Below are 13620 nucleotides of genomic sequence, written 5' to 3' on the forward strand. Positions count from 1 at the left end.
GTTTAAACAAATTCACAAAAAACAAAAACACTTCCTCCACGAACCGAACCCAGTGAATTCTAAAAAGGATCACACATTTAGCATGATTTTTAAAACTTTCACTTTCACACATTAAAAACAACATGATGGGAGCAAACAAGTGGACATCACCCCTCGATCGTGCTTATCTATTTCTGGTTTCATTAAGCTGCTGAAACGACCGCCAGCGCTTCCTCTCATCCAAACAGGAAAATTTCATGGCTCCTGAAGGTCTGAGTCAGACTGGAAAGCTCATGAATATTCTGATTTTCTGGAGCTGATGCAAGGACATCACTATAATTGATGACCAGGCAGAGCTATCTACTACACGTTTGAACCACTCCTCTGAAATAATTTATCAGAAGTTAGATTTTCGTTTCTAACGCTATTAATAACAAGAGTCTGTTTCTGATTTTTAAGATTAAGTTGAATCTTTCAAGCCATTCTTCTTTTCAATAAATTCCCTCTATTTGTGGGGACCCGCATTAATATACTCCTTGTTTTACTGCATTTTAATAAAGGTGATGAGAAAATAAACCGAAGAGAACCTGAAGCTTCCCACACGAAATGGGAAGAAAGCAGCGTGCTGCAGATTTAAATCAGGATCTGCATTTACTGGGTACACGGAAGTGAAGAGAGTACGTGCGTCTGTGGGGTGGCAGCGGGGGACAGAGACAGAGGCGTCTTCCTGTGGACGAGCGTCCCGGGCTGTTCCGCTGAGATTTGGGCTCTGAGTCATGGGGGGGTCGCGCAGAACAGTAAGACCGAGTTCAACTGAGAACGCCTGCACATATCCTATGTTAATTTTTCTTTTGCAAACATATTTGCATCTTTTACTTTCATTTTAAATTGTGCCCCGTGCATATGTGCATTACCAACCCATTCCGGTAACGGGCAAGTTTTATCTACTCTGGGAGCCTCCCCCCGCTTGCCAGGCAAGTGGCTGCCCCAGAGCGGGAGGTGGGAGCGCCCTTTTCTTACGGTTCTCAGACGGCAGATTTTCCATCAACACTCAATTACGTTTAAAGATACACTAGGGTGTGTATTGAGATAGTTCAAAATGATTTCCTTCCAACACAAAATGGATCGTGGACCACGGGAATCCTGAGCCCTCCCCTTCCCAGGGAGGCAGCATGACTGGTGCCGTGAGACGAATCCACCAGTGACCAAAAACCGCGTTGTGCTAGGGAAATTGGGGTTGGACCACGTGGTCAAGGAGAAATGAACAACCCTTTATGTATTTCCTGATATCAAAATTAAAGAATTAAAAGGCGAAAAAACCCCCAAGAAGTTCATGTCTTCCCAAACCACAAAGCCACGCCCGGGCCCCACTCCCTTTTCCATCCACTTCAGCACATCCGGAAGCCCAGCGTGGCCTGGGACCACGTGAGGGGCGGTGGGCGTGACCGGGCACAGTCACGTGGCCGCCATGCACGCCGAGCCCCGCCTCCAGCTAGCCTCTCCTTGGCTGCTGTAGGAGCCCAGCCAGGGCTCCAGACTGCGTTTCCAAACCCAGATTCACGCCCAGATCCACGCCTGTACCTGCAATGACTTATAGGATATTTTTGGAATTAGTCTAACATATCCTTTGGGATATCCTTTGGGGTCTATAAGTAATACTCAAATAGATTTTACCTATCTCGCTCTATTCTGCAGCCAACTTTAAAACATTCATCTGGAAATTGCAAACACAAAATAACTCTTAGTGCATGCTATTGTGAATTCTGTGTTAGTCTCACCTTTAAAAGCTATGTAGTATATAGTTAGTATACAAACTGACTCAGAATCATTTTGTCCTCCTTTGGTCCAGCAAGCATGTGTGCTCCGATAGCCTATCCTACTGAGATGCCTAAGATTCTTTTCTCCACATCTCCCAAATATAACAGCTACATTTCAGACTCCTAAAATTTAATTTGGGATGAGTTACAAATGTCAGGGAGAAAAAACAAGGGCCATAGGAAGCTTAGTATAGCTTGCATGCTGTTGTCTGAGGGCCATAATATAATTACAAACTAGGGTGGATTGCAGAATATTTAAAAAATTTAGCCATTCAGTTTCATCAAACAGAAGCATGAAATTTGATAAAATGTTACTTGAGGAGTATAAATCTCTTTTATTTTAAAAATAATAGAAAAGACCACATAGATACAAATCAAAAAATACAACAGACAATTTTTCAAAACTTTTGGATAAAGAGTTATTTTTAGGCTGAGTGCTATGGCTCCCCACCTGTAATCACAGCACTTTGGGAGGCCAATTGGAGAAGACAGCTTAAGCCCAGGAGTTCAAGAGGAACCTGGGCAACACAGTAAGACCCCATCTCGATGAAAAATAAAAAATTAGCTGAGCATGGTTTCACACGCCTATAGTGGCAGTTACTAAGGACGCTGAGGTGGGAGCCTAACTTAAGCCTGGGAGATCGAGGCTACAGTGAGCTATGAAAGCAACACTGCACTCCAGTGACAGACCAAGATGTCTCAAACAAGTGATTTTAGTATTTCAGTGATGGAAAATTCTGAATAATGATTTCTTCATACCAGTTAGATTTGGGACTGCTGAAATTTAATTAAATAGGGGGCCTCCTCCAACTTGTTTGCCATGTTGGTAATGTTAGCCTGTTTATTTGAGACACTGTCTTGCTCTGTTGTCCAGGCTGGAGGGCATGGGCACGATCACAGCTCACTGCAGCCTTGACCTCCTGAGCTCAGGTGATCCTCCCATCTCAGCCTTCCAAGTAAGTGGGACCACAGGTACATGCTACCATGACAGGCTAATTTTTTTTTTTGGTAGAGATGTGGTTTCCCTATGTTGCCCAAGCTGGTCCCCAACTCCTGGCTCAAGCAATCCTCTAGTCTATGGCCTCCCAAAGTGCTGAGATAACAGGCATGAGCCACCAAACCCAGCCACATTTATTCTAAAAGAGGAAAGCAACACTTTGAACACTTCTTTTAATTATAGCTTTAAAAACTCAGAAATAAAATGTCGTATGATAAATTAAATGCATGGTGTTGATGTAAACCTTCCCAACCCATCTAACGCATTTGGGTTGTGCTTCAGAGTCAGTTCCCTAATAGCAATCTCGAGTACTCAAAAGCAAGAGAGATTTGCAGCCAGGACCAAAACTAATTAGACTATTTTGGCAATTAACATCTCTTGTCATCTTCTTCACCTCCTTTGTAGGGAAAAATGGCAAGAACATTTCAAATAACATTCATATTTGGGATTTCTTAAGCTTCTGCATATTTTCTTCTTCATGTGACTAGGAATTGTCCCCCCAATAAAAGTGGAATTGCTACTGCTAGTTAAAAAGTTTATGTCCCTCATTGTTAAAAAATACATAAAATCCTGAGAGTAGAATCCAATTACTAAGTGTAGAAAACAGAAATAGAAAACCACCATTTGGCAAACATCACAGTAATGGATGTTAAAATTAGTGGGTGAAAGAATAATGAGGAACAGAATGTTTAGATAGTCTCAAGTATCTACCTCTAAAAGTTTCTTCCTAATTACAAAGGGAAAAATGGTAATGATAATGGAGGAACCCACAGAGACCACCTTACCTAAGGGATCAAAGTTAACAGCACCAGAAAGGAAACATCATGTATCATCCTGACAGGATGCACAAAGACACAAACAGCAGCACCTCTGTGATCTCCAAGTTAAAAATGTACCCCCCAAATTTAATCAGGAGGAAACGTCCACAAACTCGAACAGAAAGATATTCTACAAAACAACTGGCCCCATGTTCTCCAAAAGTGTGAACATGGTGAATGACTAAAGAAAACCCAGGAAGGCCGGGTGTAGTGACTCACGCCTGTAATCCCAGCACTTTGGGAGGCCGAGGTGGGCGGATCACCTGAGGTTGGGAGTTCGAGACCAGCCTGACCAACATGGATAAACCCCGTCTCTACTAAAAATACAAAATTAGCCAGGCATGGTGGCGCATGCATGTAATCCCAGCTACTTGGGAGGCTGAGGCAGGAGAATCGCTTGAACCCAGGAGGTAGAGGTTGCGGTGAGCTGAGATTAGGCCATTTCACTCCAGCCTGGGCAACAAGAGCAAAACTACGTCTCAAAAACAAAACAAAACAAAAAAAAAAAAAAAAAGAAAAAGAAAACCCAGGAAAACATCCCAGAATTAGAAAAACTGAACACAATAAATGCCAGGTAGGATCGTCTCTTGGATCTGGAACAAAAAAAAGGAGATCAGTGGGAAAATCATGAAATCCGAATTCAGTCTGGAGATTAACAGCACTGTGTAAGTGTTAACTCCATGGTTTTGGTAACTGCTATTATGGTTATGTAAGATGTTAACATCTGTGGAAACTGGATGGAGGGTGTTCCAGAACTCCTGGTACTCTTTGTAACCTTTTATGCAAGTCTGAAATTATTTCAAATTTAAAAGTTAATCAACGTTTTTAAAAGTTGATAAAGCAAAAGAAAACAGCTTACAGCATGATCATCAACTAAACTGAGAAAAAGACCTTTGCACTATAAGGATACATGCAAATCAATAAATGACTGACAAACTCAAAAATCCCACCCCAATGATACACTTAACTTTGCATTCCTTGCACTTGAACCAGAGTTACTAGAAGTCGTGCACTTCAAGATGATGTCATTGATAGTTTAATAAGTAAGGTGAATCCCTATTATAGAGATATGACAAACCTCTACTTTTTACAGATGATTCCTAAAGAAATACTGTTGCTGGAGTTTATTCAAGCTGGTAGAGAGCTGGGCATCCCAAGTTGAGGGCCCTTTCCATTCTGACATATTGCCTAGCATTTAATTTATCTTAGATTTGTCTTCCAGTGGGGTGAAAGTGGGGCAGTAAGATGGTTGAAGGATGCAAAGAGGAATAGTCAACAAAATGCAGCACAAAATTGTGTGCGACTCTCCTGGATCCTTGTGACAACTCCTTGTCCTTTTTCTTTAAATGTAGTGAGAACTGTGTTTTTCTAACTTGCCCATATACCCTGCTCTATCATCTGCTACAGATAATATATGCTTCTGCTCTTTGCATGTTATACATAAAACAGATCAAATTCTTTCAACAGCAAAAATCTTTATTGCATTAGCAGCAATTTCCCAGCATCACAAGCCCTACAGTTTCCTGATCCACCACTATGTGGTAGTGAAGGCAATAAAAAGAGTTAGGGTTTCACCGAAATCTCATCTGAAAAGCTTGATCTACTTTTTTCCAGAGACCAGCCCCAAATGAAATGGTCCTCATTAGGGAATAACAAAAAATTGAGGCCAAAAGTGAATGCGAAAAGCTACCATTTTTATTTTGCTGTTCCCAGCATTATGGGATATGCAATAGAAGATGAGAATTCTGCTGTCAAGGAACATACAAAATCCTTTTAGGTACATGTGCCCTATTTAGGCAGTATTACTGAAAGGAAAGGAGTGAGTGTGCCATGGATTTAGTCCACGCTTTGTACCAGGAGCCGTGCTAGGCTTCTCTGTTTACATCCCCATAAGCTCCTTTTTACAGAAAGCAGACTAAGGTGCAAAGACTTGCTGACTTGTCCAACATCAGAGGCTGGGAGGTGGTAAAAATGGGATGCAAACTCAGAATGTCTTCACCCCAGGATCTAGGCTCTATCAGACCATGCTGTCTCCCAAATCAAAACAAGTTTTGCTTGCAAAGGTTGCAGCAACTAAGAAGTATGTAGTGGAGGGTGGAAAGCTAATGTCCCCTAGAAGCAGGGCCTAACCTGAGAACTGCAAGAGAGGCCATGGAGGCTGGGGTTCTGAACACTAAGGAGCACAAGTGCTGCATGCAGAGGGTATGATAAGGGTCCTCCCTACTAGGGTGGACATGGTGAAAGAGAAAGACTAGGAGGGCAGAGCTAATAGCAGGAGGGGAGAAGACCTATAACAAACTTCTTCGGAATGTCCCTGCATGTATATTTATCTGACAGCAAGGTATAAGGAGGACCTTCTAAAATACTATGTCATTGAACTAGGTGTGCCAAGGGCTTGTATATAGCACATCAAGGGGAAAGTGCATTCATTTGGAAGATTTGTTTTTTCACTACTTGAGTTGGGCTTAGATGTGGGTAAATGAGTTACATTCCTTTAAATTATTCTAGCAACTATCATAAGAGAGACAGACTGAGATGGAGAGATGTTCAGAGAAAGACAAGAGACATAGATGGAGGGAGGGAGGGAAATAAAAAAAAAATCATGCAAAGGAATAAATTTCTCACACACCTTTCCAGAACTCAGCTATTCAGCAAATACACATTTCTGGGGTAGTCAAGCACCAGGAAGAAGCTTGGTTTCACTTACTGCCTATTTACTCTAAACACATAATTCTAACAAGCTTAGAAATCTGTTTTCAAAGCACTCACAGCAAAAAGGAAGCGGCAAATAATCACCTACAGAGGTGCTGATGGAGACAGCTTTCTCTTCTTACTGAAATAAGTCTATTAAACAGAAATGGAGACATAAAAATGATAAAACCAAACCATAAGAACACAATAAGCACAAGAAACCTTCAGCAGAGGGCAAACTGCCTCCCACTCGGCCTTGAGGATATCACTATATTATGCATAATACAACAATTTATGCTCGCTGATGTCCTCAAGTTGGCCAGAAATGATTAAATTATATTCACTGGAATAAGAAGCAAAGAAGTACAGAATGTATGTTGGAAAGATTTCCAGCATGATAGTACACAAAAACTGGTGCAGTAGTCTCAGTTCTCCCTAAGGCTTTAATGTATTTCATCATCTGGTCATTGCTTGATTTGACAAATATTTATTGAGCATATTGGAGAGACTTGCTGTGAGAGGCCTGGCTCCTGCTCTCACGGAGTTCAAAATCTACTAAGAATCTGAGATACTCAAGATCCAAATTTCTACCAGGATGGTCTGACTTATTTTTGGATATAAGCAACTGAAATTGGCCTAAGTGTTCAGAAACGGTGTACCATTTCAAAAGTCTTTGATCATATAGTTAAGAGTCAAGGATTAGTCAATACTTCAAGAAACTCCAGCCTGGCCAACATGACAAAACCCCGTCTCTACCAAAAATACAAAAATTAGCCGGGTGTGATGGCACATGCCTGTAATTCCAGCTTCTCGGGAGGCTGAGGCAGGAGAATCGCTTGAACCCGGGAGGTGAAGGTTGCAGTGAGCCGAAATTGAGCCACTGCACTCCAGCCTGGGTGACAGAAGTGAGATTCCATCTCAAAAGAAAAAACTTCAAGTAGTCATGAAACCAAGAACCAAGGCATGCTGCTCTGCCTGCACAAAAATATACAATACAGAAGACCAACAGAACCACAATTCCTGAATTTCTTTCTCTTTATGGAAGAAATTAATTCTAACACATATACCTTCTTATATTTAGGCTAGGATATCTTATAACTGAATTAATCTATATACTTAATCATGCATTTAAGAATGTGATGTTTGTTTAGGTTGGGACATCTTAAAACAAAATCAAGCTATACAGTTAATCATGTATTTAAGAATGTGATGTTTGTTTTTAAAAGTGACATTTATTAAAAGGAAAAATCCTGGCTATCTGGACAATGAGAAACTCACAAGCTCACAAAAACCACTATTTAATCAGAAAACCCAGATACAATAAAGTTACTTTTCATTTTTTGTTTTAGAAACCTTGCAAGTTCTTTCCCTTCTTGAGGGCAAAGCTTACAAACTGGAAAGTTTCATTTTAATGCGCTTTCTCAGGGCAAAAACATGCAACACCAAATATTCTTGAGTGTCTCAGTGCAAAGATCGTAGATGCAGTAGTGCAAAGGAAAAGCAAACACTTTAAAATCAAGTATGTCTTAGTTCAAATCCTGTGTTTACCACCTACGAAGTATGCGAGGTAGACAATTTGTTCTTCCAGGCTTCCATTTGTTCTTCAGTAAAACAATGTTGGTAGAATCTACCTCATCGGCTGTTGCAAAACTAAATGAAATGTGCTTTCAACACACTACTCATTATTATGCAGGTGGACATGATGAATTTTTACACCGATCTCAATATACATGGGCTTTGTAACTGGAATGATAGCCCAGTGGAGCTCAAACTGGATGTGTTTCTAGTTGGACTTTTTTTTTTTTTTTTCCCCTCCATTATGACATTTTACTTCTTGCTTAAAAGAGAGGCTAAACCTTCCCCAGAGGTTGGGCTTCCTAATGAGCAGAATAAAGTTCTAAGGAACAACCACAACAGAATCAAAGGGTAGACTGAAAGTAGAATTCTGCCACTGAGGAAGGCTTACTGGACTTCCTCCCTTAAAACAGTGAGCCACTCTGTGGCATGTTCAGACTCCTTCAAGCATAGCTGGTCCCAGATGTCACACGAAATTTGGAAAGAGGAAGTTTGGCTGCTAAAAAATAAAAGTGGGGTGGCTGATAAGGATGATGATGAGATTTCTCCCGGCAAACCCTGGCCACGGAGTGCTGTGCTGCACAATGGAGGAGGAAGCCCAGGCGAGACCTTGTCCACATTTATTAGCATCCTGAAAGGTTGAGTCTGTGCCTCCAAAGCCGAGTTCTCTGAGCCTTTATATCTCCACTAAATGGCTGAGATTGTCCTTGTGTACTTGGGTGGATTGATGTTATTTCTAAAGCATGCAATTCATTTCAAGAGAGGAGAGGGAGGATTAAGTTGGAAATATTTTTCTATTCAAGAAGGAAAATTAAATATAACTGGAAATGTTTTCAGGAAAATGTTTTTATATTTCAATGTTTTCCCAGAGCACTGTGATCTCAATACATCACAGGACTGTGCTAGATTAAAAGGAATGAAGACAAAATGAATTTAAATAAAACTGAAACTGACCAGCCAGGCTTTATTTATTCTCCAAATCTGAGGAAACAACGAAGCAGGGGGGAAAACTACAAATGAACCAAAAGAAGAAATAAAAATCAACTCAACTAAAATTTTAAACTCAAATGAGTGTTTCAATTTTGTTTCAAAATTTTTAAAATGCAGTTTATTTTCATAGCCACAAAAGCTTTTCAATAGCCATGAAATGACAGTCACTTGATTGACAGAACCATTAAGACTTTCTTGGGCTGCGCGCGGTGGCTCACGCCTGTAATCCCAGCACTTTGGGAGGCCGAGGCGGGCAGATCACAAGGTCAGGAGATCGAGACCATCCTGGCTAAGATGGTGAAACCCCGTCTCTACTAAAAAATACAAAAAAATTAGCCGGACGTGGTGACGGGCAACTGTAGTCCCAGCTACTCAGGAGGCTGAGGCAGGAGAATGGCGTAAATCCAGGAGGCAGAGCTTGCAGTGAGCTGAGATCGTGCCACTGTGCTCCAGCCTGGGCGACAGAGCGAGACTCCGTCTCAAAAAAAAAAAAAAAAAAAGACTTTCTTGGTTGTTTTCTGTCAATCATTTTCCTTAACGCTTGAATCCACTGATACTCAGTTACAGAAGATGATTTGCTTGTCTCATAGTCTTAGATCATTACAAGTACTTAGCATTTGCCAATAATCAACACCAACAGCTCCAGGAAATGTGTACAATTAGAACAGCTGCTATAATTGGTTGTGTTGCATTTTTTAAAATGTGCATACCACCCCCTTTATGAGCCCTAAATATGACAGGAAAAATTAAACGTGCAGGTCTCAGTTATCCTTATCAAAATAAACATATATTTTTAACAGGAAAGAATTTTGTCAGTTAATCCTGTGTTTAGATCTGTGATGTCCAGTAGCCATTAGCCACATGTGGCTATTCGAATTTAAATTACAACTTAAAAAAAAATCCAAAATCCAGTTCCTCAGTAGCACTAGCCACATTTCAAGTGCTCCATAGCCACATGTGGCTAGTGGCTCCTGTGTTGGAAAGGGTAGCCATAGAACAGTCCATCATGGTGGAAACTTCGACTGAATGGTGCTGGACTAAATGGAAGAATGGAACTGTGAGCTTTGGGTGTTTTACATTTATTTTTAAAGATGTAGGCTGGGTGTGGTGGCTCACGCCTATAATCCCAGCACTTTGGGAAGCCGAGGTGGGTGGATCATTTGAAGTCAGGAGTTCAAGACCAGCCTGGCCAACATGGCAAAACCCTGTCTCTACTAAAAATACAGAAATTAGCCAGATGTGGTGGCACATGCCTGTAATCCCAGCTACTCAGGAAGCTGAGGCAGGAGAATTGCTTGAACCTAGCGGGTAGAGGTTGCAATGAGCTGAGATCGCACCACTGCACTCCAGCCTGGGCGACAGAGTGAGACTCTGTCTCAGTTTTTAAAAAAATTAAAAAATAAAGATGTGCACAAAATAGTTTAATTATGGGGTCACTTTATAGAAGCTGCTTTAAAGCATCACCTTTCCAACTGCACACAAGTCTTTCCCCTAAGCAACTTCCAAGGCACAAACCCAATAAACATTCTCTCTCCTAAGCAGTATCTCAGTCGTACATTCGATTGTAAAATATCTTTCTTCCTTAAAAACAGAACCTCTCACCCAAAACTTAAAAAGATGGTTCCTGTTGCCTACAGAGAAAGGGGTCATTTGCAGGAGAAAGGGCAAATCATTACTTTTAGATGGAAAGACCTCCCTAAGTCAATATTTAAATATTAAAACATATAGCAGGTAGTACCAAAGAGTTTCCCCTTCATCACATTTATATGTCTTAATTGTCAAAATTATCTGCCCAACAGTCAGCTCTGTGTGAGCAGAAAGCAAGTGTTCTGTTTGCTATTGCACACCCATTACAAGCACAGTGCCTGCCTGGGACCAAACAGATGCTTAAATTTTTGTGGAATGATTGAATGAAACTTAAGAAGAATGGTATTTTGCTAAAGAACAGCAAACATCCTTTTAGAGTCTGGTTCCAATTCTTTATATTTGGATAGCAATCCACCCTTTATTTTCAAATGCAAACTTAAAATAACTCAGCAGACTGATTCATGCAAGTATGCATGCTACAGTTCAATATCTTTAATACTCAGCAAAAGGCATACAGCATCTATGTCATAGTAAAATATGAGCTAACATTTATTGCAGTTAAATGCCAGGCCCAACGCTAAGCATTTTACATATGCTATTGCATCTGCCCCTCACTCTGATAGTCTTCTCTGCTACCAGGAGGAGAAAACCAAGGCTTAGGGGAAATTAAGTGAGACTGGCTCAAGTCACAGGGCTATAGATGTATAGTCAGAAAAGCTCCCCTAGTGAAGACTATGGACCATGCCTGTCATATAGCCTGATTGGACAATTCCTGCTTTAATCAGGAAGGCTATGATGGTCCTCGTCTACAATGAGGGCCTCCAAGGAGGGGCATGGCGCTGGATCTTTGTAGCCCCAGAGCTTAGTTGAGCACGTGCCTTGCAGGCCTCCCACATATTTTTGTGGAGAAAGACTCAGCAGTCCTAATGGCTTAAGGCTACTCAGACTTGGAGAAGGCCCCTTCTACACAAGCAGGCACAGCTCAGCACATCCTGTCTCCCTCTAAACAGTGGCCGCGGGGAAATCACTGTGACCTTGCCACTATACAGCAGCTTCATGCTTTGGCCACCATGTTGTAGCCTTTATGGCCACTCTGCTCCAAGAACTGGCCTGCTTCTGCAAACTGACCAGTTGCACCAGCATCAAGAAGCTGGCAGCACTTCAATTATTTTTCTTGCTATTCAGAATTCCAACGTAATAACTCCACTAATTTAAAAACACATAGTGATTTAGCAAGAACCTGTTGTGCCCCAAGTACTGGTCAGACAACTGCCTTTAAGGGGCTCACTTTTCTATTTGGCGCAATTCCCTCAGATTAGGGTTTCCAGAAGTCTGACCTATAAGCATTCATTTTCATAAAAACCACTACTGACAAAGCAACAGGTTCTAAGTGTATACATATAAAGAGCTAATTTTTTGTTGAATCAATATTTGTCGAGGGCTTGCCAAGTAGGGGTACAAAAGTATAATAAAGGGCATCTATCCATGTGGGGGAAAGGTAAACAAATATTAATCAAGTCCTAGTGATTTTGCATAATTCTCCATAATTCTCTCTGCAGTCCTATAGTGTAGATAACATCTCTACCTATGGATGATAAAAAGCATTGCTTATAATAACTCACTTCCTGAGTACCTGCAAGGCACAAATTCAGGGTCAGGCACAGTTAATCCTCACAACTCCCTCAAGGAAAAGGTATTACTACTTCCTTCTCCAGAAAGACAGGCTTGGGGCATCTTGTCTGGGTCCGAGGTGCCCACGCTGTGCTGAGAGTGCTTAAGTGGAGTCAGACACACAGGCCTGCCTGGTTCCGCAGCCCATGGTGCCATTAAATGAGACTGCCCTCACTTTCATGGGGGGAAGCTCTCCACCCCAACCAAGGGAGGAAAAGATGACTGTGGGAGAACACATCATCAGACAGTATCAGTGTCCCGTTAGTGCGGAAGACAAGATTGACAGGAAAAACAGACAAGGAAATAGTACAGTGGGATGCACAGAGGCTGTATGAAGTTGGTTCTAGAAAATGGGGTGGCCTGGCACAGGGGTAGCCATTCCAGAACTAGGAAGGCAGGGTAAGGTACTCCATACGTGTTGCGGGGGAGGTGGAGGGAGTGAGAGGGGAACAAAGGCCAAGGCAGGCTAAAGTCAGATCGAGTAGAAATCAAAGTCAGGCCAGGTACTTGTACTGTCTCATGCAGGAAAGAGGGAACCAGAACACTGGGGTGGGGATTAAAGTAGTGGTGGGAGATTCACTGGGTGTCACTCAAAGCTTGTCTCAAGTCACAGGGCTCTTCTATTCCCCCAACTTATCTGAACAGGAGAAATCCACTTGGCTCCCAGACCCACCTGCCCTGGCATTCTCCCGCAGGGAAACATGCTTTGGTTGTTCAGACGTGACTTATTGGCACTTAGAGGCTGTTGGCGTGGAAAAAATGAACAGGCTGACCTGGGCAGAAAGGAGCAGGTGACGCAGAAACCCAGCAAAAGATGAGTTCACCCAGCCACCCTGAGTAAATTACGAGGCTCACATGAAGTGCCACAGAAGAATGGGGGAGATGATTTACCAGACAGAGAAGGGAAAGTCTCAACCCTAGGCACCTCATGAGCCCAGCGGAGTGCCAGGCAAAATCCCTAAGGCACTTCATTGAGTCCTACAACCTCACATTGGTATCACTGTTCCCATCTCAGGCAGGGGACACCCAGGCTCACTGTGGCAAAAGCACCTGACCCAGATGAGTAAGGGAGAGAAGCCGGAGCACACATCACTGGAGCACACTTCATTATAGTGTCTTTCTGCCTTCAATCACTTATCCAGTTTTGTAACTTCATAAGACTGTCATGACGCCCAGAACTTCGTGGCCCTGAGGCAGAACTCTGCCCCAGCTCTGGCACTCTCCTTAACCTGCTGTCACCACATGATACACAAGAACCATTCCTCTCAAATCATGAAACAAAGGTTAAACATATTCCACCAATAATACCCATGATATGCATTAATTCCATCAATTCCACCAGTCTGGAAAACTATTCCTTGTGGGGGAGGGCTCACAGACAGACAACTGGAAGAGAAAAAAACAGAGAGAAATCCAAGTCAGATGTTGTGGCTAACTTGAGGCAGGACTTTTCCTGGGATTTAAGTAGGTCTGGAGGTTGCTCTGGCACATCCTG

General features: G+C 42.1%; 1 protein-coding gene across 3 annotated transcripts in view; it reads right to left on the bottom strand.

Moving 5' to 3' along the window:
• Nucleotides 1–13620, bottom strand: part of IGF1R (insulin like growth factor 1 receptor) — a 316842-nt gene that overhangs the window by 99530 nt on the left and 203692 nt on the right. The gene's annotated exons all lie outside the window — the stretch shown is intronic.

Source organism: Piliocolobus tephrosceles, chromosome 6 (assembly GCF_002776525.5).
Source record: "Piliocolobus tephrosceles isolate RC106 chromosome 6, ASM277652v3, whole genome shotgun sequence".
Taxonomy (NCBI): Eukaryota; Metazoa; Chordata; class Mammalia; order Primates; family Cercopithecidae; genus Piliocolobus; species Piliocolobus tephrosceles.